Raw genomic sequence first — 27851 nt, forward strand, 5'->3', positions numbered from 1 at the left:
ACATGCGGCACCCTCAGAGGATATAAACATTGGAGGTGCATTGGTGTGTGTGTGTGTGTGTGTGTGTGTGTGTGTGTGTGTGTGTGAGACATCTTTATATTGGCACAGGAGTGCACATCTAAAACCATCCACTAGGGAGGCAGAGCCTGGAGGATTGAGAGCTTAAGCCCAGCCTGCGTCACATAACAAGACCTCGCCTCAGAAGAGAACAAAATGAAAAGGAAACAAGGCCTTGCAGAGCTGCTGATATGGCTCAGCGGGCAGAAGGCTCACCTAACACACATAGCAGCTCAACAGAAAGCTGCTGTGGTGCACACCTCTAATCCTAGCGCCAGGGGGGCAGGGGTGGCGGGAGTGGGGGTGGGGGTGGGGATCAGTCAGTCCAAGGTTATCTTCTGGCTACAAAGTAGATTCTAGGTCAGACTTTACTACAAGAGAACCTATCTTAAAAACAAAACAAGCTGGGCATGGTAGCGCACGCCTTTAATCCCAGCACTTGGGAGGCAGAGGTAGGTGGATCATTGTGAGTTTGAAGCCAGCCTGCTCTACAAAGGGAGTCCAGGGTAGCCAAGGCTACACAGAGAAACCCTGTCTTGAAAAACCTACACAAAACAAAACCACAGGAGGAAACAAACAATACCAAAACCAGTTGTCTACCTGGTGACTAACCTGCAGCCCATTTTGGTTTCTCCTGGTTGCTTTTCCCTGCACGTGTAGACTGGCGGTCTGGGGTGTCTTACTCCACAGGGGAACAGACGATGGATTCCACGGGCAAACTTCTGTTCCTTGCTGTAGAGCCCTCAAGGCAGGAGGAACCAGGTCCCTGTTCTAGGGCTCTAGGTAGTACAGCCTGGGGTAGGGGCATTTTTATCTGTCACTTGCAGAATGGATGAGTGAAGGCCTGGGATCTACAGACAAGCAGAGAAAACTAAGCTGGGTATAAAGTCCAAAACCTTATGGGAAGGGAGAGCATTTCCTAGACCAGATTTCTGGACTCTTTGGGGGAGGGCCCCGAGTTCTAGGGGAGGCTCAGCTGTCAGGATGCAGTGTGGGAAAATGGCTGGCACAGAGATGCCAACAGCCAGGAGAGCTGGCCTCAGAGCCTGACTCTGCCCCTTCCTGTCTCATTTTATGGAGCCTTAGTTTCACAACTGCACAAATGAGCTTCCTGATGTTACTCCTCTTGCATGAGGGACAAGAGAAAGCTGCAGGGCTGGAGAGATGGCTCAGTGGTTAAGAGTGCCGCCTGCTCTTCCAGAGGTCCTGAGTTCAATTCCCAGCAACCACATAGTGGCTTAAAACCATCTATAATATGATCTGATGCCCTCTTCTACAAATAAAGCACTCACATGCAATAAATAAAATAAATAAATCTTAAGAGGAGAGAGAGAGAGAGAGAGAGAGAGAGAGAGAGAGAGAGAGAGAGAGAGAGATGCAGACAGAGTCCTTAGAACACACGGGAAATACACAGTTAACCCATCCCATGAAAGCTAAGTCTGGAAAGATGACTGAGGTGTAGGCTGCTAAGTCGCCTGGAGCTCCAGTGATGCAGAGAGATTTTGTTCCTAGGGGACACAGGAAGGTGGCTCTTCCCAGCACACACCAAAGAGAGGAGGAAGTTTGGGGTGCAGATCAGAAGGTTGTGAGGTGGGTGCGGTCCAAGAAGTCATTAGTTACTGTGGCTCTTACCTGGTGGTTGGATGGGAGCATCATGGGAGACAGAAGTAATTTGACATGAAAACAGGTCACTGGTTTTCTAGGTCCTGGTCACTAGGATCTCAGGATCCTACGGAGGCTGGTTCTGGGACACCCTGCCACCCCTACTGCAGGCTCGAATGCTTACATCCACCTTAAAATATCTCCAGGTGACTTCTGACACCTGACACTGTGCAATTAGTACAGAAATCACCCACTGTATTGACCTTAGAGTACAAAACAAACAAACAAACAAAAGTACATGCGTAATTTTTCTCCAAATATTTACAGTATGTGATTGGCGGGTGGGTGCAGAGCCATGGAGATGGCAGACATCCCAACTGCAGTAGCTGAGCCCTGTGATAAGGATGCAGGGCACATAACATGCTCACGCGCCCCAGTTCATCACTGTGCCTTGGGTATCCAGCATCCAGCCTTGCCCAGGGTCCCTTGGAGCTCTTAAGATGCCCTTAAGCTCTCCCACATACATCCTAAGCCTGCATCCTATAGCCCAAGGAAGGGCAGAGACTCCACATGGCTGTCTTATAATTTTACTTAGCTCATGGGGTCATCACAACAATGCTGTGTGGTAGATGTTGTGATGATTCCCATTTTGCAGAGGTGGAAACTGAGGCCTAGAGCCTAACGCCAAGACACCTCCTGCAGGTCAGCGAGGTCATAGGTGGCTGTGGCTCATCCCAGATGCCCTCAAGAAGTTCACCGAAAGTCAGGGGCTGGGGATGGCTCCGTTGGTAAAGCACTTGCTGTGAGAACTTGATTGGGTCCTTAAAACTCACATTTAAAAAAAAAAAAAAAGGCCAGGGGATGGGGGCGGGGGCAGTGGAGACCAACCTGTGGCTTGGAACTCACTGTAAGCCAGCCTAGACTAGTTTGAGAGTTCCAGACCAGATGAGCCTTTATCTCAGAATGAAAGGTAGATAGCACCTGAGGAAGAACACCTGAGGTTGACCTCTGACCTCCACTTGTGTGTGAGCCCATCCCAACACACACACACACACACACACACACACACACACACACACACACACACACAGGTACCAAGGTGTGCCCATCATAAAAGCAATCAGGCAGTAGTTACTGTGGCTCTCTGGTCCTCCACGGTCTCCTACAGCTGGGAGGTGGCAGTTAGGTAACCAAGTGGCCGGTTCCCACCTGCCTTCTTGGCCAACTACAGTCTTCTGTCTTAGGAAGACAAATGGTTTGATTTGCTACAAGAGAGAACAGGACACGACAGTCAAACTGAACAAGAGTTTCTTGACTCTTTTTGTTTGTTTGTTTTGTTTTTCGAGATAGGGTTTCTCTGGGTAGCCTTGGCTGTCCTGGACTCACTTGGTAGACCAGGCTGGCCTTGAACTCACAGCAATCCACCTGCCTCTGCCTCCCGAGTGCTGGGATTAAAGGCGTGCGCCACCACATCCGGCGAGTTTCTTGACTCTTGTTCACCCAGCCTGGAGCCGGGGACCTGAGGGTTGCTTCTAGCTCCATGTGTGGCAGGTGCTTTCAAACAAATCACTTGGGAAAACTTGAAGGAAAAAGAAAAAGAAAAGAAAAGATCAAAAATTAAACAGCAGATCCACAGGCTCTTCCCACAGCTGCTCCCTCCTCTCTAATTAATTGCTTCGGCAGTGACTTGGGTGGTCAAGGAAGACAGACCTGCTGAGCCCCCGGAACTGGCAGCAGGGAACAGAAGCCCGCAGCCATGAAACTTGGGCCAGACAAGTCCCGACAGAGAGGTGCAAGCCAGGAAGGGACTGACTGTGGGAGCTGGGCAGGCTGCGTTAGGTGCAGTGTTACCTCAAAGCTGGGTGTGCCTTCATGGTCTCTGCACCCTAATAATGAACCCCACCCCTTCCTCTCACTCCTACTCCTCTCCGGTGTCCCCCCCCCCCCACTTGTTGGCCTATACCTCTAATGGGCAGGAAGTATGCTACACGTGGTCCCCAAACCAGATTAAAAATCATAGCTTTGCCTCTGTAACTTGAACACGTGGACACACAGCACCCACTTGGCTTGCTAGAACAGGAAGAGAGAAACTGTGGATCCGGGGCCTGGCACCATGAGCTCTGGGGCCAGTATATATTCCCAGTGTCGCTTGGCCCTCATCCACAGCCACAGCCACCACAGGCAGGCCAGGAGCAAAGCACTTCTTCGCTTTTACCTGTTCCCTTAACAAGCATTTAATGAGCACCTCCTGTGTGCTTGGCACTGTGCCACTGGCAGATTAAAAATAGAGACCTGGAAAGGTGGCTCTATTGAGTGGCCAAGGGGCGAAGATTGCCAGTTCTAAGCGAGTGTGGGAATGCGTGTGAGGGGCAGCAGTAGCATGAACACACACTGCACACCTAACATGTTAGAACACTCCAGCCTCTTAATTTTTTTAAAATTACATTTATTTATTTATTGTTGTGGGGACAGCACACGTATGGACGTCAGAGGCCACCTTGTAGAAGAGAGTTCTCTTTTTCAAGCTTGGCAACAGTCAACTAAGCCAACCTACCAGGATATTGGGGTTTTTTGTTTGTTTGTTTGTTTGTTTTTGTTTTTTAATTTGAGGCTTATGTGTCTAACCCAGGTTCTGAGGACACCCAGCGACAATGTGTGCAAAACTCCAGAGTGAAAAGAAGTAGACAGCACCAGCAGGGAGAGACTCACAGATTTGAGAATTAGATAGATGACAGATAGATAGATAGATAGATAGATAGACAGACAGACAGACAGACAGAGATAGATAATACATGATAAACAGGTAGATGGTAGATGATAAACAAAGGGAATAAAGGTAAGCTGATTCTCCAGCACTTCAGACTGCTTTTTATTTTACTTAAAATATTTAACTTAACATTTTAGCCATCGTGGTGGTGCATGCCTTTAGTCCCAGCACTTGGGAGGCAGAGGCAGGTGGGTTGCTATGAGTTTGAGGCCAGCCTGGCCTACAAAGCGAGTCCAGGACAGTCAAGATAACACAGAGAAACCTTGTCTGGAAAAAAAAAATCCAAAAAAACCAAAAACAAAAACAAACCCCCAACATTTTAATCCTGGCTGTAGAGATGGCTCAGGAATAGGAGGAACACTGGATGTTCTTCCAAAGGTCCTGGGTTCAATTCCCAGCACCCACATGGTGGCTCACAATCATAACTACAGCTAACTTTCCCTCTCTCTCCTCTTTCTCTCTCTCTGTGTCTCTGTCTCTGTCTGTCTTTGTCTCTGTCTCTGTCTCTGTCTCTGTCTCTCTCTCTCTCTCTCTCTCTCTCTCTCTCTCTCTCTCGTGTGTGTGTGTGTGTGTGTGTGTGTGTGTGTGTGTGAATATGTGTGTGTCTTCTTTCCTTAAGGGGACTAGTATTTTGTTTCTCTTCTTGTTTGAGACAGGGTCTTTCTACATAGCCCAGTATGGCATCAAACTCCATTCTTTTGTCTGAGCTCCGAGTGCTAGAATTACAGCACATCCTACTATGCCTGCCTTTTCTTTTCTTTTTCTTTTTTTTTCACCAAGACCATCAGCTGATGAGAGGAGACCCACCCACCATCTTGGCGTATAATATGCTTTGCTGAAACTCTGTTATTTAAATGTCAGGTTTGTGTGGTGGCACATGCCTTTAATCCCAGCACTTAGAAGGCAGAGGCAGGTGGGTTGCTGTGAGTTCGAGGCCAGCCTGGTCTACAAAATGACTCTAGGATAGCCAAGGCTACACAGAGAAGCCCTGTCTGGAGGGAGGGGGAGGAGCAAAGGTCATGTTTGTGATGTGGCTCAGCAGGTAGAGGAGCCTGCCACCAAGCCCCTTGATCTAGGTTAGTCTCTGGGGCCACTGTCTCCTGCAACCTGTCCTCTGAGCAGTGAGCAGGCTCTGATGTATGAGAGGAGGCCCCGCACACCTAGGGCCTTCCTTCTAGACAAGCTCTCTCCCAATGAGCTTAAGTCCAAATGCCAGTCTCAATGGGGGGAGGGGAGGTGCCCTCACAGAAACATCCAGAATAATGCAGGACCAAATATCTGGATACTGTGGTCCAGCCAAGCTGACTCATAAAACAAACCACAGGAACAAAGAATGATTGGGATGAGGGTGTGTCTGGGCGTGGCCCGTTGGTGGAGAGCTTGCCTAGCATGCCCGAGGCCCTGAGTGTGATCCTTAGCAAGGGAAAACACACACACACACACATACACAGTGTGCACAGATGCACTCATGCACTCACACACATAGATGCACGCACACATACACAGTGTACACCAGCACACACACACACATCTACACATAGAATACACACACACACACACACACACACACACACACACACACACACATACACAGTGTGCACAGATGCACTCATGCACTCACACACATAGATGCACGCACACATACACAGTGTACACCAGCACACACACACACATCTACACATAGAATACACACACACACACACACGCTTGCTCTCACACACAGAGGCATGTGTCGCTGCCCCCCCACACACACACATATGCACATGCATACAGAGTGAAGGGATGTCTTAGGTATGAGGTAACTCAGGCTAGTTTCAAACTTTCAAACTCTCTGTAGCTGAGGATGACCTCAAACTCTTGATTCCCCCAGGCAGCCCTGTCTGGTCTCACACTCCACCTGGCTATGGTTTCGCCTCATCTCCTTCATCATCCCCTCTCCCTGGCTCCAAATCTGCTCCATACATGCGGTCCCTGCTGCTTCCCAGGCCAAGTGCCTCCCACCTCTTCGTGGGCCAGCAACAGTCCGTCTTCCCTCTCTGCAACTCCTGGAGGCTCCCAAGGAGAAAAGTTCAATTTACAAACCAATAAAAATAACTCTGGGAGATAAACAGCCCCATGTCCCCAGGGCAAGCCTCTTTTAGGCAGCCTATCTTGATTTCACGAACCTCACGTGCCACCATTAAAGAGGCCAGCTGGGACACACACCTCAGGTGACCCAACTGGTGGGAGTCCTTTGGCTGCAATGATTATAGATAGTGACCTTGGCTGTGACACTTCCTGGCTTACAGTCTTACTCACAACAAAAGACATCCAGCTATAGCAAGACTGGTTAATAACTGGTTGTTGGGCGATTGACTGATTGGTTGATGGACTTATTTAAATACATGGCATACTGCACCCACTGTGTGTGTGTGTGTGTGTGTGTGTGTGTGTGTGTGTGTTTAGAAGGTACACTCATGTGCCATAATGTACATGTGGGTGAGGGGTCAGAGGACAACCTTAGGAGTTTGGTCCTCACTTTCTCCCTTCTCCCTTCATACTCCAGGATATTGGTCCTCAAGTTTCTGGGAGTTTCCGGTGCCTCTCGTTTCCCTGCCGAGAACTGGGATTCCAGACTCAGGCCACAGCACCTAGCTTTACACAGGTTCTGGGGATTTGAACTCAGGCCCTCATGGTGATTGTTTTACTCATTGTGTTATCTCCCCAGCCCAGGCCCTCTTAATTTTTGTAAGTGATAGGTGGTCTTAGCAAATTCAGAATATGTTTAGTCCCAAAGACAAAAGGTCAAGAGAAAAAGAAAAGAAAGAAGTGTTGTTCCCTATGATCTGCAATTTCTAGACTTTTCTTAAAAGTTTCTACCAAATTGGTGTGGTGTAGAATTTCTGCCCACAGACTCTGGTGTCACCTGTTGGATACTCTCTCAGGTGGCTTCCATTCTCTCCCATGGCTTTTCTGGCAGTAAAATGGTAGTCCTTTATAAAGCTGTTATACAGTGGGCTTTTTGTTTGTTTTGTGTCTTGGTTGTTTTGTTTTTCTAGTTAAAGGAAAAGGTTTGTGTCTCCTCCCGTATTTCTCCAGGATAAGTTATGGAATGGGAGTACAGCCACACAGAACACACATTTGACAGCTTCGCTCTTTTCGTTTGGTCTGTCCATAATGAAGCACCCCAGGCTGGGTAGTTTATAAAGCAAAGAGGTTTCTTCAGTTCTCAGTCTCAGAGGCTGTCAGCCCCTGGTCAGTGCCTCGGGGCTCAAGGTGCCATGATGGTGAGAGCAAGGAGCAAAGTAGCACCAGGCAGGCAGGAAGGCCAGGTTGGAGGCCAGGCTTGTCCTATTGCAATCTGCTCTGGCAGGAATAAAGCTGGGTCCCAAGGGCACTACATTAATCCTCTCTATGAATGATGTCCCCTGTGACCTGTCTCCTACGAAATCCCATAGCCTCCACAGTGCCACACTGAGGTTCAGGCTTCTGACACATGCCCCTCTGGGGACACAGCATTCAAACCATGCACTAACTTCAGAAAGACAGATTACAATGGGCTCCCCCAGCAATTGGTACCCCACTGAGCCCTCAGCAGGGAGTGGAGCCTCCTGACACGAGTACACAACCACTGTAACAATCAAAGCTGGGCCTGGTGAGCCAGCTCCTCATACACTCCGTTGCCTGCCTGGGTTACAGAGAGAGTTCAAGACCCAAGACCCTGTCTGAGAATCGAAAAGGGTAAACAACACTGGGAAAGGCAGCCAGCTATGGGGCGCTTACCTACTGTGAGCTTGTCTTTGGATCTAAGCCAGCTCCATGAGGACAGGGGACTTCCCTTCCTGTTTGTCGCTGTGTCTCCTCTTGGCCATGTCAGGAGAGCCTGTAGTTCCCCACAGCTGGTAGGAGCCTGTGTTTTCCCTCCAGCTGTGCTTGACCACGGGGGGGGGGGGGGGGGGGGGGGGGGGCAGGGAGGGGAGCGGGGGTGGTAATAGGTGTGGACCCAGAATCTTTGACTGTGCAGCTTCTGTCAAATCTATTGTGAATAAAAATATGAGCTAAAGTACTTCAAAAAAGAGCAGGAGGGCGTGAGAACCCCCCAGTGGGGGAAGGTGGGAGGCGGCTTCGAGAACGCAAACCAAGTAGGGGAGTAAAAAAGAAATAAATGCATCATTCCTGCTGTCATTTGATCGACACGTCGTGAATCATTTATGGCGAGCTCCGCCTCTTTCTAGCAACATGGAACTCAGGAGCGCGTTTCTTTCTGTCAGGATTTGGAGCTGGTTTCAAAGAAGTCTCCCAGGTGTGGGAGACAGATGTTGCTGGTAGTGTGGTTAGGATGAGCTGTCACACGTGGGAGTTGAAGGGTGGCCACCAAGGACCCCCTGGGATCTGCTGGTTGCCAGCATGCGGTCAGAGAGAGGGGAGCAGCAGTCCCCTTGCAATGTGTGTCAGGCACCCACTGGTGCACCTATGCTAAATGCCTGTGTGTGGGACTTCACTTCAGGTGATGGTGCTGAGGATGTGACCCAGTGGGTGGAGTCCTTACACAGAATGCAAGAGGCCTGCCTTCCATCCCCTGTCCTGCATATACCTGGTGTGGTAGTGCACCTCCATCATGCAAGCACTTGGGAGAGTCAGAAGTTTTAGGTCATCCTTGTCAAACACCAAGAGTCTGAAGCCTAGCCTGGGTTCCATGGAGACCCTGTCTCATCCTCTGAACCTGCAGGATTGGGATGATAGCTTTAAATGTCTAGACCACCCCCCACCCCGATCCCCCCGCCGGTTGTGACTGCCTGGCCCCACACAAAAAGTAAGTGGCTCTCAGGTCTAAGACTTCTCTTCAGCTGCAGAAAGGAACATTCCGGGTGTGGAAACATATGTCGATGATCCCTGAACATGGGAGACAGAGGCTGGAGGATCACAAGTTCAAGGTCAGCCTCAGCTACACAGTGAGTGAGAGTCTGTCTACACACACACACACACACACACACACACACACACACACACACACAGAGGGGTGTGCAGAGGTATGTAGCCAGATAAAACACAGCACACCCAGTTACATTTACATTTCAGAGAGCCAGCATAATTCCTTAGTACGAAGCAGAGCCCAGAGAGTGCACCTGTTTTCTTTGTTCTCCTGAAATTCTGATCCAATTAGGTACCTGCCTTCCGTCCACTCCCTCGGTCTATTCTTTCCTCCCCCCACCTGCACAACTTCACCCCTCTTTTTGTTTTCTTGTTGGGTACCCACACCTAGAAGCCGGGACCCTGACAGCTCCTGGTGCGCATTCCAGAACACCAGGTAAAGTGAAAAGGGCAACAGAGTGAGTCTTATCACCCTCTGACATCTGTTGCTGCAATCGGTGCCGGAGGTCAAGCCCACGGCCCTCCCACACAGTCCATGCAAATTAAACACAGGAAGAAACGTCCTTTAGATTTTCACTTGCTACAGGCTGATGGGTATTCTCTGCCAATGTAATGAGCCAATTCAAGCCAAATTAAAGGGGAAGGGGGCAACTTTTGGGTGGGTTCTTCAGCCCCAAGGAACCGGGCCAGGGAAGTCGCCATGTAGAGGCAGATAGAAAAGCAGGGGTGGGGGTGGGGGTGGGGGTGGGGGCACATCACACACACACACACACACACACACACACACACACACACACACACATATACACGTGCACACACAGAAACAACACAGAGAGAGAGGAGAACCAAATTGTCTGCATTATATGAAGAGCCTCTGGGGGCAGGGGTGGGGGATGGGGAGAGGAAGCCCTGCCCTTAGGCTGCAAAGTTCAGGTGGGGACTGAGGGATGCTGGGAGAACTTGGAAACCAGGTCTGCTTTAGTTAAAGGCACCTTAGTAGTTTGTCCTGAATCTCAGCATCGGTGAATAGTCCAATAGCCTGTGTCCTCTGACATATGGTCAGATGAACTGGAAGGGCATATGCTAAATAAATAGTTGCAGAGGCTGTATCATAATGAGACCTAGTGGGGGTCTACACAGGGATGCGACAGTCCTCACACTGAGAGCAAGCACAGCTGGGACAGAGCTGGAACACCTGGCTTCCAATCACAGCCATGCCAGCTCTGTGGCTTTCAAAGAATACCCCTCTCTTGCTGGGTCTCCATAAGCTAACGTTGGCCCTCACAGGGGGTAGAAAATTCAAGTCTGCAGTAAGAACGCCAGACCAGACTCTTGGGGCGTGGGGGCAGTCTCCCGATAAGGCAGACGTTGCCCCAAACTCCAGTGCCACAGAGCTGGGTAGAGAAACAGCTACAGATAAAGCTGTGTGCGCTTGTATGAAGGCAAGTGAGGAGGAGGAGGAGGGAGGGGCCCTGTCCCATTAGGAATTCCTCTGGGCCTGGGCCTGCACATTCCACTGGATGTTGGGGGTGGGGTGGAGCGTTGGGCTCTCACAGGGGGTTTCTGGGCTTTGTCTTGTGAGAGGCCACTCTTTGCCCAAGACAGTGTCGCCCTGGGGTATGCCCTCAGATGAGGATGACTGGGAACCCCAGAGATCCCAAAGATCCTCTTCAAACCCAAATTGCATCCAAAATCAGTGTGCTGCGGTTCTTTTCTCTCCTCGAAGCCAAAGACACTGGGACCCTCGAGGGGAGAATAATGGAGCTTTTCAGGGCAGGACCGCAAACTGCTGGGAGGTGATTAGTCTCCCCCTAAACGGGAGGAGTACTGGGGTGACTGTCACGAATTCCACTGACCTGTCAAAGGGAAGTTGTGGCCTCCCGCCAGGGTGACCCTGGGGGTCACAGAAATCAAGGCCCCCGTGCTGGGTCCCACTTACCTGCGGGCACGGCACACAAAGATCTGGCTGCCTCTGGACAAAAGCAAATTGAGTCTGTTGATGTCTCCAGGGGGAAATCCTGCACACCAGGGAGCTTGGCTTATAGGATAGTTAAAAACTGGCCAGCAGTGTAGAACATTCTGGAGGTCCCTTCTCTGATGTGTCTAGGTACAGGGGGGCAGTTGTAAACTAAGAGGCAGCTTGTAGGTCCCTGCAGGGTTTGTGCTCTCTGAGAATGGCCTCTGTTTCCTTACCTGTAAATTGGAAGCAGTATCTTCTAGCTTAGGAATCAATTGTTTGAATCGCAGCATCAGCATCAGGACCATCACTGTCATGATTACTATCATCACCATCAGCACCACCATCGACATCAGCACCATCAATAACACCTTTTCATCATCATCACCATCACCATCTGTTGTGGAAGTTTTGGGATATACGTAAACATGTTTTTGTTTTAATCCCAGGTGTAGGGTATGGGGGCTGCTCCAGTTTGTCCACAACTGATACCTGCCTCCTGAGAGGGCATGCGATGTTTGTCAGCTGGGAACTACCTCGTGCTCGGTGGTGGTCTTTGCCAGTGGGGGTAAAAGCCAGTCCCAAAGAGACACTGGGGCCTCCGAGAAAGAAGGAGGTTGCTGGTGCTTCCCCCTGCTGCTCCTGGTTGCTGTTGATGCAGTTTGGCAAGAAGTCGGAGATATCCTGAAACAAAGATTGGATTGGCCCAAGGAACCCAATGACCCTAAACAGCAGGGAGCAGCTAAAGAAAGCTACACTCCTCTCCCCACTAACCTTCTCCCTCCCCCTATCTGGGGTTGGGGTGTTGGAAGGGATTGGGATGGAGTAGGGAGGAAGAGATTTAAGGAACTCAAAATAAAAAGTTGGTTAAAAGTACGCCAACAACCGTGAGCATCACCGTTATCATCACCATCACCACCACCACTGCATTTACCACCATCCATGAAACAGAGAAAGGGGAAAGAGAAACGTCACCAAGAGTTTGTGGGAGGGACCTCCTGGAAACAGAACAATGTAGATTTTGTTAGTTTGCTTGCTTTTTGAGACAGGGTCCCATGGAGCCCAGACAGGCCTTGAACTTATATAGCCAAATCTGCCGCCTCCACATGGGGCCCAGAGGTGCCCCTGCATGGTCCACTGTAAGTCCATCCCCTGTGCCAAGGGCGTGCTCCAGATGTGGGCTCAAGGTGGGAGTGGCCCTCTGCCTCCCGCCTGCCTTCCTTGCCCCTCCAAGTCTTCCCCTCTGAGAGCGGAAAGCCTTCTCTTGCCCAAAGAGACAGCATTGAGGTTTGAAGCTGGTTCTGCCTTCGACTGCATCTACTTGTTTTTCAATCTGAGATCTGACATGGAGGTAGGGCCAGACGATGTCCCCCGGCGTGTTGTAGAGACTCACACAGTATTTGCTCTTTAGAGCCACTTGCTTTTAAACCTTCAGATCAAGCTGCCCTGTGGGTGTCACTGGGGGGCGGTGGCTTGACTGTTACTTGATGTAGGAAGGCTCAGCGGCACCATTCCCTAGGCTGCTCTTATCCCAGTCAAGACCCTTGCCTACAAGGAAGGCCTGGGCCGACCGAAGCTACATCCTCAGCCTAAATCTTCACTTTCAGAATGACAAAGTTATTTAGAGGCTATGAAATCCCAAGCTCTCTTCCCCGGCTTATCACCCCAGAGACTCATGGCTTGGAACGATCACTTCAGCCCTGTGTGTTTCCTCATTTGCAGAGAGAATAGGAAATGCCTTCTCATCTCCTGGGAGTGAGTTTGAACTGAGCTGTCCCTGAACTGACAATCTGTTCCTGCAGACAGAAACAACCTTCCGATTCAGAAAGCCCAACGTGATCATGGCCACCTCCTAAGGCAGAGACTGCCATCATGGCCAACACAAAGTTACCAACATCAGTGGAGGAGTAACCTTGGTGTCCCAAAATGTCCCCAGAAGGGCCTTCCTTTTCTTTTGTCATTGTCGGTGGCAGCCAGCATTCCAATCTCTGCCTTGACTCCTGCCTCTGCATCTCCTCTGTGTCTCTCTTGTGGCAACACTTGTCATTGGGATGAGGGGACAACCTAGAGTGATTTCATCTTGAGATCCAAATTTTCACAAAGGAGCTTGTGTTCCTGGGGTCCCAGGCATGAGGAGGGGATGGGGGTTGCCCTGGCCAAGTGTCTGCAACTGCTACAGGGAGCATCAAACTGTTCATCGGACAGTGATGGGCGGGAGCATCCTAGGTTGGGAGGGTGGCTAGGACTGATACTCTGCCTCCTAGAACTGGGTGGTAATTTTCCTGTGCACACTGTAAGCAGGAATTTGCTTTCAACTGGCAAATGTCACTGTCTGTGACAGTTAACACTTAACTGTCACCTTGACAAGCTCTAGGATCATTTAGGAGATGAGCCTCTGGGCATGCACTTAGGGGTTATCCTCTAGGAAGCTCTGGGAAGAACTGTCTAGAATAGGTTAATTACAGTGGGAAGAGGAGCCCTCTTAAAGGTGGACAGAAACCTGCTATGGACAGGGCTCTCTCTCCTTCCCCCCTCTCCCCCCCTCCTCTCTCTCTCTCCCCCCTCCCTCCTGATCATGAACACAGTGTGACCTCAGACTTCACACTCCTGCCACACAGGCTATACCCCTAAACTGAGCCAAAATCAACCCTTTCATCCTTAAATTGCCTTTTGTCAAGTATTTTATCACGGCAATTGAGACAAATAATACTCAGTGCTAGCTCATAGCCAGCCATAGATATGTAAACGGGAATGGTCACAGTTTTTTGTTGTTGTTTTGGTTTTTCAAGACAGGGTTTCTCTGTGTAGCCTTGGCTGTCCTGGACTCACTTTGTAGACCAGGCTGGCCTCGAACTCACAATGAATGATCCGCCTGCCTCTGCCTCCCGAGTGCTATGGTCACACTTTTTTGTAAATAAGACTTTATTTACAAAAGTGAAATACTCATGCGTGACTTTCCCTTGGATAGGGCAATAAAGAACCAAGAAATGGTTCCAAGCAAGTCCAGATTGGTGAACTGTTGAGAATGTTGGGCTTGCCTACAGGACCATGGGTGACAGACAGCTGTATCACTGGAAAGCCCTACCCAGCCCAATTTGGATGATTCCTCAAAGCTGAGGCCTAGAACTCTCTACTCCCCTTTCGGGCAGCTCCATCACAGCGTCCTTGTCCCCAGAGAGTGGATTGTTTCAACTCAGAGGAAATGGGTACAGCACCAACTGGTGTCCAGATTCAGCGCCACAGGCTGTAGGTGGCTGACCCTTTGTGGATCGTGAGCCCAGCTGTCCACAAGCACTCTGTGTTCATCTTGGAGTTTTTGAAATGTACCAAATGTAGAGGACTGTCTGGGTCTGTTTCCTGTTGGAGAGAGAGAGAGAGAGAGAGAGAGAGAGAGAGAGAGAGAGAGAGAGAGAGAGAGAGCGCTGATCCTGCAAAGAAGAGAGAGTTCTTCCTTGCTCTTCTAGAGGCTGCAAAGTTCAAAATCAAGGGGCCCTGTGTCTGCTAGGAAAGCTCTTTTCATGGCAGAAGGTAGAAGGAGGGAAGGAGAGAGCTAAAACTCAACGTCCTTATCACTACCACCATCACCACCACCACCAACAACAACAACAACTCCAACACCAACACCAGTTTTTCCAGACAGTGTTTCCTCTGTGTAGTCTTGGCTGTCCTAGAACTCACTCTGTAGACCAGATCCACCTGCCTCTGCCTTCTGAGTGTTAAGATTACAGGCAAGCACCACCACTTCTTGGGCCTCAAGCCCCTTTATAATCCACACTAATTACCTCAAAACAGTAACACCCTCTCTCCCAAACACCTCTCCTTAGATTTATTTTTAATTTATTTTTATTTTTATTTTTTTTTGGAGCCGGTCTTGTTTTCAACTGTCTTCAAGCTCACTGCCTGCCTGGGGCGTGGCCTGGACTCCTATCCCACCCGGCAGCAACAATGTCAGAATCTGTGACTTTCTTACACAAGTAGCCATGGCTGCTATAGTCAGTCCAATTGGGAACTGGCTGAGTTAGCTTCTCCCCAGCGGTGCTGGGTCCTCTTCCTCATTCTTGGAGAGCTAAATTGTCTTTTGGAACAGAGCCCAAAGTGAGCCAGAGCCAGATCTGACAAATGCGGGAAGAGATGGAGCTAGCTGGGGTCGCTTCGGGTGATGAGACCTGTGAATGTAAAATTGACACACTGAGAAGGGGCTGCTGGCACGGCCTGGCACCTGGCAGCGAAGGAGATTTCTCACTGAGGAACTCTAAAGGAGCCTTGCTGGGACTGAGGTCTCAGAGGGAAGGCGACTTGTTGCGGGTGGTGGGGGTGGGGGTGGGGGGAGCTCAGGGGTAGCTTGTAAGCCTCAGAACCTGGGAACCTTCATTCATTGGCTCTAAACTGGGAGCTACATGTGGTGCTGGCGAAGGAGTCTTGCTCCTTCCACTCAGGTCTACAGTTACAGGCAGCGTTTAATCTCAGGGGAGCGGTTAGACCAATGGTTCTCAACCAGTGAATCGAGACCCCTTTGGGAATTGTGTATCCGATATTCGTTACAATTCTTAACAATAGCAAAGTTACAGTTATGAAGTAGCAACGAAAATAAATTTATGGCTGGGGCGGGGTGTGTGTGTGTGTCCACCACAACATGAGGAGCTGTATTAAAGGGTGGAAGCATTAGGAAGGTTGAAAATCTAAACCAAGGTACTGTGTTCTGTGTAAAAGGTGAGTGCAACCTTTAAGAACCCTGCAGCAAGCCAGGCGTGGTGGCGCACGCCTTTAATCTCGGCACTCAGGAGGCAGAGGCAGGTGGCTCGCTGTGCGTGCGTTCAAGGCCAGCCTGGTCTACAAAGCAAGTCCAGGACAGCCAAGGCTACACAGAGACACCCTGTCTCGAAACCTCCCCCCCCCCAAAAAAAACCCCAAACAACCATGCAACAAATTTGTTTTATAGACAAAAAATATAAAGTGGAGTATATGCCTACAGCCAGGCAGACATTTGATCAGATCATTAAGGAGTCGAAGGAAGAAAGGGGTGAGGAGGATTTGCAGGCTCACGGAATATTCTATGCTAAAGTAGAAAAGCCAGGGAAGTCGAGAGATCAGCTCTAACTAGGGGAGGAGGGAAGAGGGCTTGCGGGTAGAGGCCTAAGGCTTGAGGGGTGCTGATTTTCCAAGGCAGGACAGCATGTGCGTGAAGATCCCTCCGGGGCTTGTGGGGGTGGTTGTAGTGAGAGTCAAGGAATGTCAGACATTCCATCCCTCTGAGTGGGCCTCAGGGCCTGAGCCTCAGGGACAGAATTGAGAAAGAACTTCCTGCTTTGGCCCGGCGCCCCTCCCCAATGCTCCCACCCCACCCCACCCCACCCTCGTAGCCTGCAGACCGTATGCTTTACCCGCAAGACGCTTAACTTTCCTGTGCAGGGGTGTCCTTATCTACAATCTAGAGGTCATGTGATGTGCGCACAGCACAGCGGGTGTTGTGAATGTTGGATTTTGTTTTTGTTTTTCCCTTTTGGAGCTCTGGTCTCTGGACCTCTTTGTGTGAAAGGATAGAGGGTTAGGATGCCCGCTGCAAGGACGCTCTGCAGGTAGAATTAGGAGGCGTAGTTCGAGTCTGGAAATCCGTCTCTAGGCTTTCGTTTGGCCTCTACTTTCTCCTTATCCCGGGGCAGCTCTGGGGCGGGGCGGGACGAGACTCTCTCCTCGCCCTTGCTCGGAAGCTTTTAAAATGCAAACCTATCCCACTGCGGTCCCTGTGCCTCAGGGTAAACTGCCTTTATCCGGAGTTTTTCTTTCAGCTCTGGGGTTGAGAATGCTGGAAGCCAGGGGTGCAGCTTCCTCAGTGCCCCCCAAAAGACAGTGAGCTCTTTGAAAAAAGGGCTCCTCCTGTGTGGTGTGGGGTCCGCCTGGCATTCCATACTTACAGTATGGGTCTTTAGGATGCCTGTGGCTGGCTGGAGGGGGCGGCTGTGGCTATAAACTGCATGAGTTCTTGGGGGTACAGCTGGAGACCAAACAGAAATGACCCTCAAAGATCAAGGTGACACTGTCGGTTACCCACTGTGCTGCCTGGTTTTTATGTCAACCTGACACAGGCTAGGGTCATCTGAGAGGAGGGAACCTCGACTGATAAAATGTCATTCTACGATCCGACTAGGTGAATCTGTAGGGCATTTTCTTAATTAATGATTGGTACTGGAGGGCCCAGATCACTGTGGGTGGGACCACCTCCTGGGCTGGTGGTCCTGGGTTCTATAAGCAAGCAGGCTGAGCAGGCTACGAAGAGCAAGGCAGTAAGCAGCGCCCCCCATATCCTCAGCATCAGGCTCCCGCTCTGACTTTATCCTCTGATGAACTGTGTGTCAGCCAAATAAACCCTTTCCTTCCCCAGTTGCTTTGGTTGTGAGGTTCCACCACTGCAGTAGTTAATCCTAAAATACCTATTAGGTCTTTTACTCTGCACCTGCCTTTTCTACCCTGCAGGATGACTGCGAACCACTTAAAACAAATAAGCAACAAGAAAAAAATGAGGAACCTGAGGATTGGAATGGATGCGAGGCAGAGGCCACAGGTCAGGGTCTCACCTGGCTTAGCTAGCTGCGTGGCATGCGTAAAAAGACAGGATGTAGAGGCTATGGGTGCCCACAGGTCTCCTCCTGGCTACTCTGGTACCTTCAGTGCATCCAGGCTGAGTACAGGTCTGGGTTCTTCCTAAATCTTAACTCCAAACCACCGCCGCGGGGCATCCCTCCCAGCTTTCTCCTTCTCCTTGTTATGTAGATGAAGTTTCGCCACAAATCCCCGGCCTCATCTTTCCTTTTCTCCTTTCAGGCTCCCCGCCCCTCTATTGATGGGAAACTCCAAAGTCTACCCTGCGTTGGGAACTCTTGATTCCGGCTGGGCTGAGGTAGAGCCTTGGGGCCCGGAAGGGACAGAGATTCGGAGCTAGGGTCCTGGCCAAAGGACTGGACCGTTCACAGTCACCCCAGGGCTTTCTCTCTTCGCTCTCTCCCCTGAGCTCAGCAAGTGGTGGTTCCCACTAGTGCAGAGATGATTCCCACCTCAGCGGCTTGCCCCGCCCCCACCCCCACCCCCACCGCCTCGGGCGCTGTTTAACCACGCTTTGTGGATCCCACTCAGTCCCTCCACACCCACCCTGTGACCCGATACATTTTACCTCTGGGGTTGAGAATGCAGTCTGTAAAGATTAAGGACCAGTCCTTTCCATTTCTCGACCCAGCATGGGCTCTAATCTACTTAGGAGGCATTCGATACAACGTCTGCCAAAAAATACCTTTATGGGAGGGTGAGCACTATGTAGGAGGTGGGAGTCACACCTAGGGGTAGGCCACAACAAAGGCCCAGCCCCCGCCCCCAACCCCTAATCTGGTTTTTCCTTTGTGGTTCTCTGGTCATTCTGGGAACACCTTGGGTGTCCAAAGATGATCTCTCACCTGCTTTTTCACTCAGCTTCAAGGTGATAATTGTATGTTTGCTTAGTTGATTGGTTGTTAATTTGATTAGATAATTGGCTAATTTGTTTGAGAAAAGGTCTCTTGTATCTGAGGCTAGCCTCAGACTCTAAGTTCCTGGCCCAGGTTGGCCTTGAACTTCTTCCTAAGCCTCTCAACTCCCCCCTTCAAATGCATAGATTACATGTTTTTAGTTTTTGTTCAATTAAAAAAACGACTGTGACTCACTTATTTGGGGGTGGGGGGTGTTGGTTTTCAATACAGGGTTTCTCTGTGTAGCCTTGTCTGTCTGGACTCACTCACTTTGTAGACCAGGCTGGCCTAGAACTCACAGCGATCCACCTGCCTCTGCCTCCCAAGTGCTGAGATTAAAGGCGTGCGCCACCACCACCCGGCTGTGACTCACTTATATAGCTCAAACTGGCTTCAAATTTATGTTCCTCCTGCCTTCCAGTGCCGAATTACACTGTTATGTACCACTAGTCCCAATGGTGTTTGGTTGGTTCGGTTTTTGAGACAGGGTTTCTCTGTGTAGCCTTGGCTGTCCTAGACTCCTTCTGTAGACCAGGTTGGCCTTGAACTCCAGAGATCTGCCCGCCTCTGCCTTCTGGGTGCTGGGATTACAGGTGAGTGCCACTCAGCTCGACTGGCTTGGTCCTGACTTTTTTTTTTTTTTTTTTAAAGATAAGGTCTCACTTCTGTAGCCAAGGCTGCCCTTGAATTTAAGGCCCTCCTGCTTTGGCCTCTCAAATGCTGGGAGCACTGTGAATTTCTTTCACTAAAGTCAACGAAATAGCAATCCTGAGGTTCCGGCCTTTCTATGACAGGCCTCAGAAGAGCCTGAGGAAGCTCAAACAGGTGCATCTCTGAATGGAAGAAGAGACCAACCCCTGGCAGGTTGTCACCTGATCACCACATGAGCACTATGTCATGAGTGCACCCTTTCCTGAGCACACAAGTCAACTAATAACTGTAAAAGTAAAGTTAAAACAAAACCAAAAACCAACCCATGCCGGGTGTGGTGATGCATGCCTTTAATCCCAGCATTCAGAGAGGCAGAGGCAGGTGGATTTCTATGAGTTTGAGGCCTGCCTGGTCTACAGAAGGAGCCCAAGACAGTGAAGGCTAAACAGAGAAACCCTGTCTCAAACCAAAACCAAAACCAAACCAACCAACCAAACAACCCCCAAACGAAAACCAAAAATAAAACAAAACGAAGAGTTAAAATGTATAACGAAAACAAAACTTTCCCTGAAACACAAAGCAAGTTAAAAAAAAAAGAATGCAGCACTGAAAAAAAAAAAAAGGAAAAAGAAGAGAAAATGAGAACAAGAGGAAGAGAAATAGTCGGGAGAGAAGGCGCAGGAGTTAAGAGCATCCACTATTCTTCCAGAGGACCTGGACTCAGTTTCTAACACCAGCATCAGGTGTCTCATAACTGCCTTTAACTCCAGCTCCAAGAGATTAAACACCCTCTTCTGGCCTACAAGGGCACCAACAGGTATACTAGAGGCATACACACACACACACACACATACACACACACACACATACACACACACATACACACATACATGTACACACACACACACAACACACACACACACATGTACACACACACACATACCCACACACATGTACACACACACATACACACACACATACACACATACACACACATGTACACACACACACACATACACACACACACACACACCAATGTGTTCACATTCCCAGCTAAAAAGGAAACAGCAGAGTTGGTGGGAGGGAGCAAGGCTACTTAGGCTACTTAGGGTACCCTTGGAGTCCCCTTCTCTCAGGTGACACGTTTGTAACAAAGAGCCACATACTGCCTGGGTCACCTACGGGGTTCAGAGCTTGGCATCTAGAGAGGACCTAAAGACACCACTTAACTCAGCCCTCCACCCTCAGCTCCCTCCTGTGACTCTGACATTAGGATGTTACAGAACAAAGCTTTATAGATGGCTTTTTTATGGAGACCGACAGGAAAAATCTGTCAGAGAGATGGCTGGGAGCACTTTGCCGGGGCCTCTGACCCCCTTCTTCCTGCGCTGTTGAAGTGGAGAATTCCTGTCCTAAAGGCACAAAGCCAGAGACTGGGGCACAGAGGAGCCTTCTTGCCTGAAGGCACCATTGCTAGTGCTCAGGAGGAGGGTTGGGGGTTGCTGGTGGCTGATGGAGATGCCCCAGGGAGATGTTGAAGTCTCTCCAGGCACTTCTAAAAGCATGGAGTTTGAGTGTTAGAGATGGGGTCAGAGCCCAGGAGGCTCCCCTCAGGACTCAGAATGGGGAGCAAAGGGCTGGGCTGGGCTAGGAAACACCAGGGATTTAGCACTGGAGAACTGCGCCTCCTGGCTTTCTGGAGACTTTTCCTCAGGCTGAACGGAACATCTGCAAAGTGGAAGGAATGAAAGAAAGGACCTGGGAGGGAGAGTGCCCAGAACACAGGATGCTCACCTCGCAACGCAGCTCTGCCAGATTAAGTGAGCCCCAGCCTGGAGGACGTGCACCCAGCAGCACCATAGGCTTCTAGGACGGGTCCTCTGCCCTGCAGAAGTAGCCTGATGTGTGCCACCTTAATCCTCACACCCCCCCCCTTTTTATTTTTTTGTTTTTTCAAGACAGGGTTTCTCTGTGTAGCCTTAGCTGTCCTGGACTCACTTTGTAGACCAGGCTGGTCTTGAACTCATAGAGATCTGCTTGTTTCTGCCTCCCAAATGCTGGGATTAAAGGTGTGCACCACCACCACCTGGCCTCTATTTTACTTTCAATGACTACTTTTTTTTTTAATTGACATAAAAGTGCTGGGCATATGGTGCACACCTTCCACTCTAGTGCTTGGGGGAGGGGGAGAGGCAAGTGGATTTCTGTGAATTTAAGGTCAGCCAGGTATATAAAGATCATTGCCTCTGTCATGGTCCAGAACATTTTCATCATCCTGAAAGGAAACACTGTACTAGAGACCCATCCACCAGCATCCCTGGTCTTCTGCTCTAGTCTAATTTACTCATCAGTGGGTTTAGCTCCCCCCCCCCACCTTCCCCACTGTCATGTAGCTCAGGCTGGCTTCAAACATCTATGAAGCTGAGGATCTTGAACTTTTCTCTCTCTGGAGTGCTGGAATTAAAGACATGTTCCACCACATGTGATTCCATGTGGTGCTAGGGATGAACTGCGCTCACTAGGTAAGTGTTTGGTTAACCAAGTCACATCCCTGGCCCCAGGTTTAGTTTTTTTTTTTTTTAATATTCTATATAGTTGCATTTTTTGGGTTCTCTCTGTCTCTGTCTCTGTCTCTGTCTCTCTCTCTCTCTCTCTCTCTCTCTCTCTTTCTCTCTCTCTCTCTCTCATTTTGTTTTTCAAGACAAGGTCCTGGACTCACTTTGTAGACCTTTGTAGACCAGGCTGGCCTCGAACTCACAGAGATCCACCTGCCTCTGCCTCTCGGGTGCCGGGATTAAAGGCGTGCGCCACCACCGCCTGCTGTGTTTATTTCTCTTAGCGTGATGCCTCCCAGGCCTCCAAGCCGTAGCACCTGTCAAGTACACATCAGTGCTTGGCTCCTGCTCATCGCTGACTCACCTCCACCTTATGGACTGGCCATGCTTTGTGCATTTTACCATCTGTTGATGGATGTGTGGGTTGTTTCCACTTGGGGGCTTCTCTTTCTTTTTAAAATGTTAGCTAATTAATTAATAATTTGTATGTGTATCTGCATGTATGTATGCATGTATGTATGTATGCATGTATGTATATATGTATATGACATGTGTGCCTGATGCCCACAGAGGTCAGAAGAGGGCATCAGACCCCCTAGGATTGGAGTTACAGATGGTTGTGAGCTGCCACGTGGGTGCTGGGAATTGAACCTAGGTCCTCTGCAAAAGCGGCAAGTGCTCTTAACCACTGAGCCATCTCTCCAGCCCTGGGGCTTTTCTTTTTCCTTCCCTTTCTTCCCTCGCTCTCTCCTTCCCTTCCTATTCTGTAGGTGGAACTCAGGCTCTTCTGTGCTAAGCAAAATGCTCACCACGGAGTCACACTGTGCCCTCCCAACCTTCCTTTACTCCTATGGCTTCTGGCAGCTGTGTGTCCATCCTCTTCTGCCTGCCTAGGTGTTCTGAGCCCAGCCCAAGGCGAATGCCCCGCACATCCATTCCTCTCAGGTGGGCAGTTGTGAGCCACAGCAGAAGCCTCTTCCGCCCCACAGCGTTTCCACCCACATCGCCCGCCTATTACAAGTCCTGTGCAACCAGACATGTTCAGTTCAGGGCCCAGGGCTGGCAGGCCAAAGGCTTCTATGACTCCCACACTGCCAGAGGGGCTGTGCCATAGCCTCCCACTTTTCCTGTGCAGGATGCTGACACTGGGATGACAGGGCGACCAAAAACAGGTACCATGGTGGCAAGGCTCAGAAGTGGAGGGGGGCAAGGAAGTGGTGTCAGAGGGAGAAGGAAAGACGGACGAATGGGGAGAGGAAACCAGGCAAGTATGAGATAGCGAAGGGGATCCCTGCCATAGTGACAAGTACGAGGCTCGGCAGACTTGGTTGAATCAGCCTGATAGATAAAGGAATGAGGTGAAGCCAAGGAGGACGGAGATGCAGAGGAGACAGCAGAGAGGCAAACAAGAATTTGTGTTCATGTCCTGGTTGCAGTGGCCTCCAAAATCCACAAGTTGCGGCTCAGCAGCACTTGTTAATTCTTGCAAATGAGCCACGTTCAGTTCCCAGCAGCCACCTAGGTACTGCATGCGAGTAGTGCAACCTGTATACATGTAGGCATGCCTCGTACACATTAAACACACACACACACACACACACACACACACACACACACACACACACACGCTGGAGAGATGGCTCAGAGGTTAAGAGCACTGCCTGCTCTTCCAGAGGTCCTGAGTTCAATTCCCAGCAACCACATGGTGGCTCACAACCATCTGTAATGTGATCCGGTCTCCAGGTGTAAATGCAGGCAGAGTACTGTATACATAATAATAAATAAATAATTTTTTTAAAACATGATTTTGTGGATTGCTCTCTTCTCCCTCCAACACCGCTCCCCCTACACCCCCCACCCCACCACTCCAGAGCCTTGCCACCACAGTACCTGTTTCTGGTCGCCCTGTCATCTCAGCTTCAGCATCCTGCACAGGAAAGGTGTCATGCTATGGCACAGTCCCTCTGGTGTAGCGGGAGTCATGGCATTGACTACCCAGTGTGTTGGGGTGACAGGTGACAAGGGTAGAATCCAGGTGACCAGCAGAGAACTGGTTTACCTTTTACCTGCATGGGGACACGGAAAGAAGCTGCACTCCCCAGACACTACCGCTGGGACCCCTGGATCATAAGCTTGTATGTTTCTGTTGTTTATTACTCATACAGATTTTGTCACAGCGGCTGGGAAGGAATAACCCTCGACGTTAGCACCGGAATTCTGTAGTGGCTTTAGCGGCTCAGCAAATGTTCACCTTGCCGTATAAAAGGAGACAGGACAGGATGGGGAAAGCAAGAGGAAGAGGAGCTGGACATCCAATGGGCAGAGGAGGAAAGAGGTGGGGCCCTTCGTGAAAGGAAAAGGCAAAGGGAGGGAGAAAGGCAGGGGCGGCCAGGCGCCTGCTCAGACAGGAGCCACCATAGACGGAAGCAAGAGGAAGCTGGTGCATCCTTTTAATGAGCCTTAGTGGGTTTGGATCCGACGAGCACCAACACGCTGACCCTCACCGTTTAAAAAGGGCTTAATATGTGTCTGTCAGCATTTTCAGTTTTGAAGTTGGCTCTTTCCCCTCCTGGTATCTTGGGGTTCTGAGTTTGTGACTTCCTCTCCCTGCACCTCACAGCTGGATGTGAGGCTTGTCTTTTGGGCTTAAAGGGAGACCTACAAAGTTGGAGTGCCATCATATAGGCTTTCTGTGGAAGGGTGCAAGGACATGATGTTTACAGGGAGCCCTGGGGACCCCTAGCACAATGACCCTCTGAAGTGAGCTGAAGAGTGTCCCCCAAGTTGTCCCTGCCCAGGGTATGGCTTGGCTTGGAAATGATGGCTTTTAGACACCCTTCCACAATGATCGTAGTGCTGAATCCACAGCTGAGTATGAGGGCAGTCACCTTAGAGCCCAGCCTGCTCTACATAGTGAGCTCCTAGTCTGCCAGGGATGCACTGCGAGACCCTGCTTCAAAAAGGAAAACAACAGCAATAATAAAAGGAAAACAAAACAAACAAACAAAACAAAACCCAAAAAACCAAAAAGCAAAAAAAAAACAAAAACAAAAACAAAAACCCAAAACCCACAAAAACCAACAACAAAGCAAATGGGGGCTGGAGAGATGGCTCAGCAGTTGAGAGCACCAGCTGTTCTTCCAGAGGACCTGGGTTCAATTCCCAGCACCGACATGGTGGCTCACAACTGTCTGTAATGCCAGTGACAGAGGATCTCACCCAGACACGCACACAGGCAAAACACCGATGCACATAAAATAAAAATAAAGAAGTTATTGAAAAAACAAACCAGAAACAAAACAAAAATCAAACTCGGTTGTGGATTTGGGATGCTCTGAATCCGTGGGGGGTGGGGGGGGATGATCGAAAAGAATCTGTGACAGAGGTCACATAGGTGCTGCCTTAAGGCAAGAACTTCCAGACACACAGTCTCCGTGGAGGCTGCACCAAGCCATCTAGAACCAATGAAATCAACCTTCCACCTTGGTGCTTTGACGCCTTCTGAACCGGTGCGCTTGTTCTCAGCTACCATAGCAGCTTAGGAGCCCAGGCCAGGCCAGGAGAGTTCTGTGGGTGACTGTGACTCATACCTAGGCTGTGCTTTGGGACTCAGTAACTGGAGTTTTGGCAGCATAGACAAAAATGTAGATAAAGAGGGTGGGCCTCAGTGAACAGGATGGGGTTCAGTGAACAGGATGGGGTTCAGTGGACAGGGTACCACCGTAGCCTGCACGAAGCCCCAGGCTCCATCCCCAGCACCTCAGAAACCAGGCATGATAGTGCTAGCCTGTGATCCCAGCATTCAAGAGGTACAGGAAGAAAGATCACGAGTTCAAGGTTATCCTTAGCTGGTGACTTCAAAGTCAGCCGGGGATGCATGAGATTCCGCCTTTGAAAAAGGAGGAGAAAGCCCGGTGGTGGTGGCGCACGCCTTTAATCCCAGCACTCGGGAGGCAGAGGCAGGTGGATCCTGTGAGTTCGAAGCCAGCCTCGTCTACAAAGAGAGTCCAAGACAACCAAGGCTACACAGAAAAACCCTGTCTCGAAAGACAAAACAAAACAAAACACAACAACAAAACAAACAAACAAACAAACAAAACCAAAAAGAGGAGGGGGAAAAAGAACGGAATTGAGATTCTGAGACTGGTGAAGATTAGCACCCACCCAGAATTTGATCTCCAGGACCCACAGAAAGGTTGAAGGAGAGAACTGACCCCATGGAGTTATCCTCTGACCATCAGACATGCTGTGACACAGGTGCCCGTATCCGCTCCAGCTGTGCCAAGTGCTCAGGACTGGCCAATCAGGACGCGGCAACCAAGGGTTGCTATCTTATCACAGGATGCCTCTGCCAGAGTGGGAGAGCACAGGGTCCTCACCAGATACAGCATCATCATGCTCTTGTACTTTCTCAGCCTCTAGAATGGAGGTAAACAAACCTCTCTTCTTTATAAATGACCCAGCCTGTGGCATTCAGTTATAGCAACAGAAAAAAACAAAACAAAACAAAACAACAACAGACAACATACTAAGACTCATCAACAGTGACTGCCTGGGCGTCTGTCCTTGCCTCTGTCCCTGCCATCTGCCCCCACCCACACCCCATAGCAGATTCTAACATGTCAGCTCTCCCAAGATGCCCTCCTGAGCTGGGCAGTGGTGGTGCACGCCTTTAATCCCAGCAATCGGGAGGCAGAGGCAGGTGGATGGCTGTGAGTTTGAGGCCAGCCTGGTCTACAAAGTGAGTCTAGTACAGTCAAGGCTGCAGAGAGAAACCCTGTCTCAAACCACTCCCTGCCCCACAAAAAAAGAAAGAAAAACCAAAAGTGGCTTCCTCCCTTTTCTTCTCCTCCTCTCCTCCTCTTCTTTTCTTCCTCCCTTTTTTTCTTCCTCCCTTTTTTTCTCCTTCACCTCCTTTTTTTTTTTTTTTGAGAGAGAGGGTCTAACATAGTCCAGGCTGACCTTGAACTGACAATGTAGCCCTGGGATGACCTTGAACCTCTGATCCGGCTACACCCCTGTCCAAAGTGCATCGCCACACCTACTTTATGTCTGGTATCTAACCCAGCCAGGGCTTCGCTCGTGCTGAGAAAGCACTCCACCAGTCGAGCCTCATCCTCAGACTGCACGGTTCCTTCTGTGACCTTAACCCACGTGACACCACGCACTGTCGCGCTGGTGCTTATGTACCTGCTGAGGCTCGGAGGGGGTGGCACCGAGCCCCGCGCTTTTTCATTCACATCAGCTTGTAGCATGCAGTAGGGGCTTGTTCATTCTGGGGAGTCAGCGAGTGGAAACCCCGTTTGCTGAAGAAGCAGTGAGGGAAGAGAGGAGGAGACTGCTCTCTGGCAGGGAGCAGGGCTAAGCTGGCGGTCCAGTGCTGGAGTCCTGACCTCATCGCTCCGGTTCCCAGCCTGAGGCTCATCCAGAGGCCACGGGGCACAGAGGGAACTGTATGTACGGCTCTTTTCACAGCTTCTCAAGACTTCCGAACCAGCTGCCTTCCCAAGAAAACACAACACCCCGGGCTGTCCCCCACCCCCACCCCTCCTCCTGCGAAGGCAGCCGGAGTCCCAAGGAACAGGCTCTTTGTTTACAATAATACAGCAAGGTCCATAGCAACGCTGCTGTGACATCATGGGAGTGTGAGGTCACAGATCCTTCCAGGAGAAGAATGGGACCAAAGAGACACAATGGGTTCGGAACCTCTCTGGCCCCACCAGGGCGAGAGAACCTCTAAATATATATATATATATATAAATATATGTACACCAGGTGGTTTCTTTTGTTTTCTTTTCCTCCCTCTAGTTCATTCCTCACTCATGAAAAAAAATTTTTTTAAATAAATAAAAGTTTTTAAAAAGCCTCCGAGTGGAAAGCTTTGTCCCAGGAATTTCCTGTTGGCAGCTACCCAGCGA

The 27851-nt window shown here is 50.0% G+C and overlaps 1 long non-coding RNA gene across 4 annotated transcripts; it reads right to left on the reverse strand.

Moving 5' to 3' along the window:
* Positions 1-1429: 1429 nt before the first annotated feature.
* Positions 1430-27851, reverse strand: LOC311585934. Of its 4 annotated transcripts, XR_014775387.1 has the most exons (6): positions 27124-27769; positions 23824-23999; positions 11731-11918; positions 11471-11631; positions 3046-3238; positions 1430-2924 (listed from the first exon to the last, which is right to left on the reverse strand). It is a non-coding gene; the product is annotated as an uncharacterized lncRNA (long non-coding RNA). The 4 variants fall into 4 exon arrangements; XR_014775386.1 differs by having other exon boundaries at positions 1430-3238; positions 11727-11918; positions 27124-27851; XR_014775388.1 differs by having other exon boundaries at positions 1430-3238.

The sequence above is a fragment of the Acomys minous genome (assembly GCF_964271855.1).
Source record: "Acomys minous genome assembly, chromosome: 16".
NCBI lineage: Eukaryota > Metazoa > Chordata > Mammalia > Rodentia > Muridae > Acomys > Acomys minous.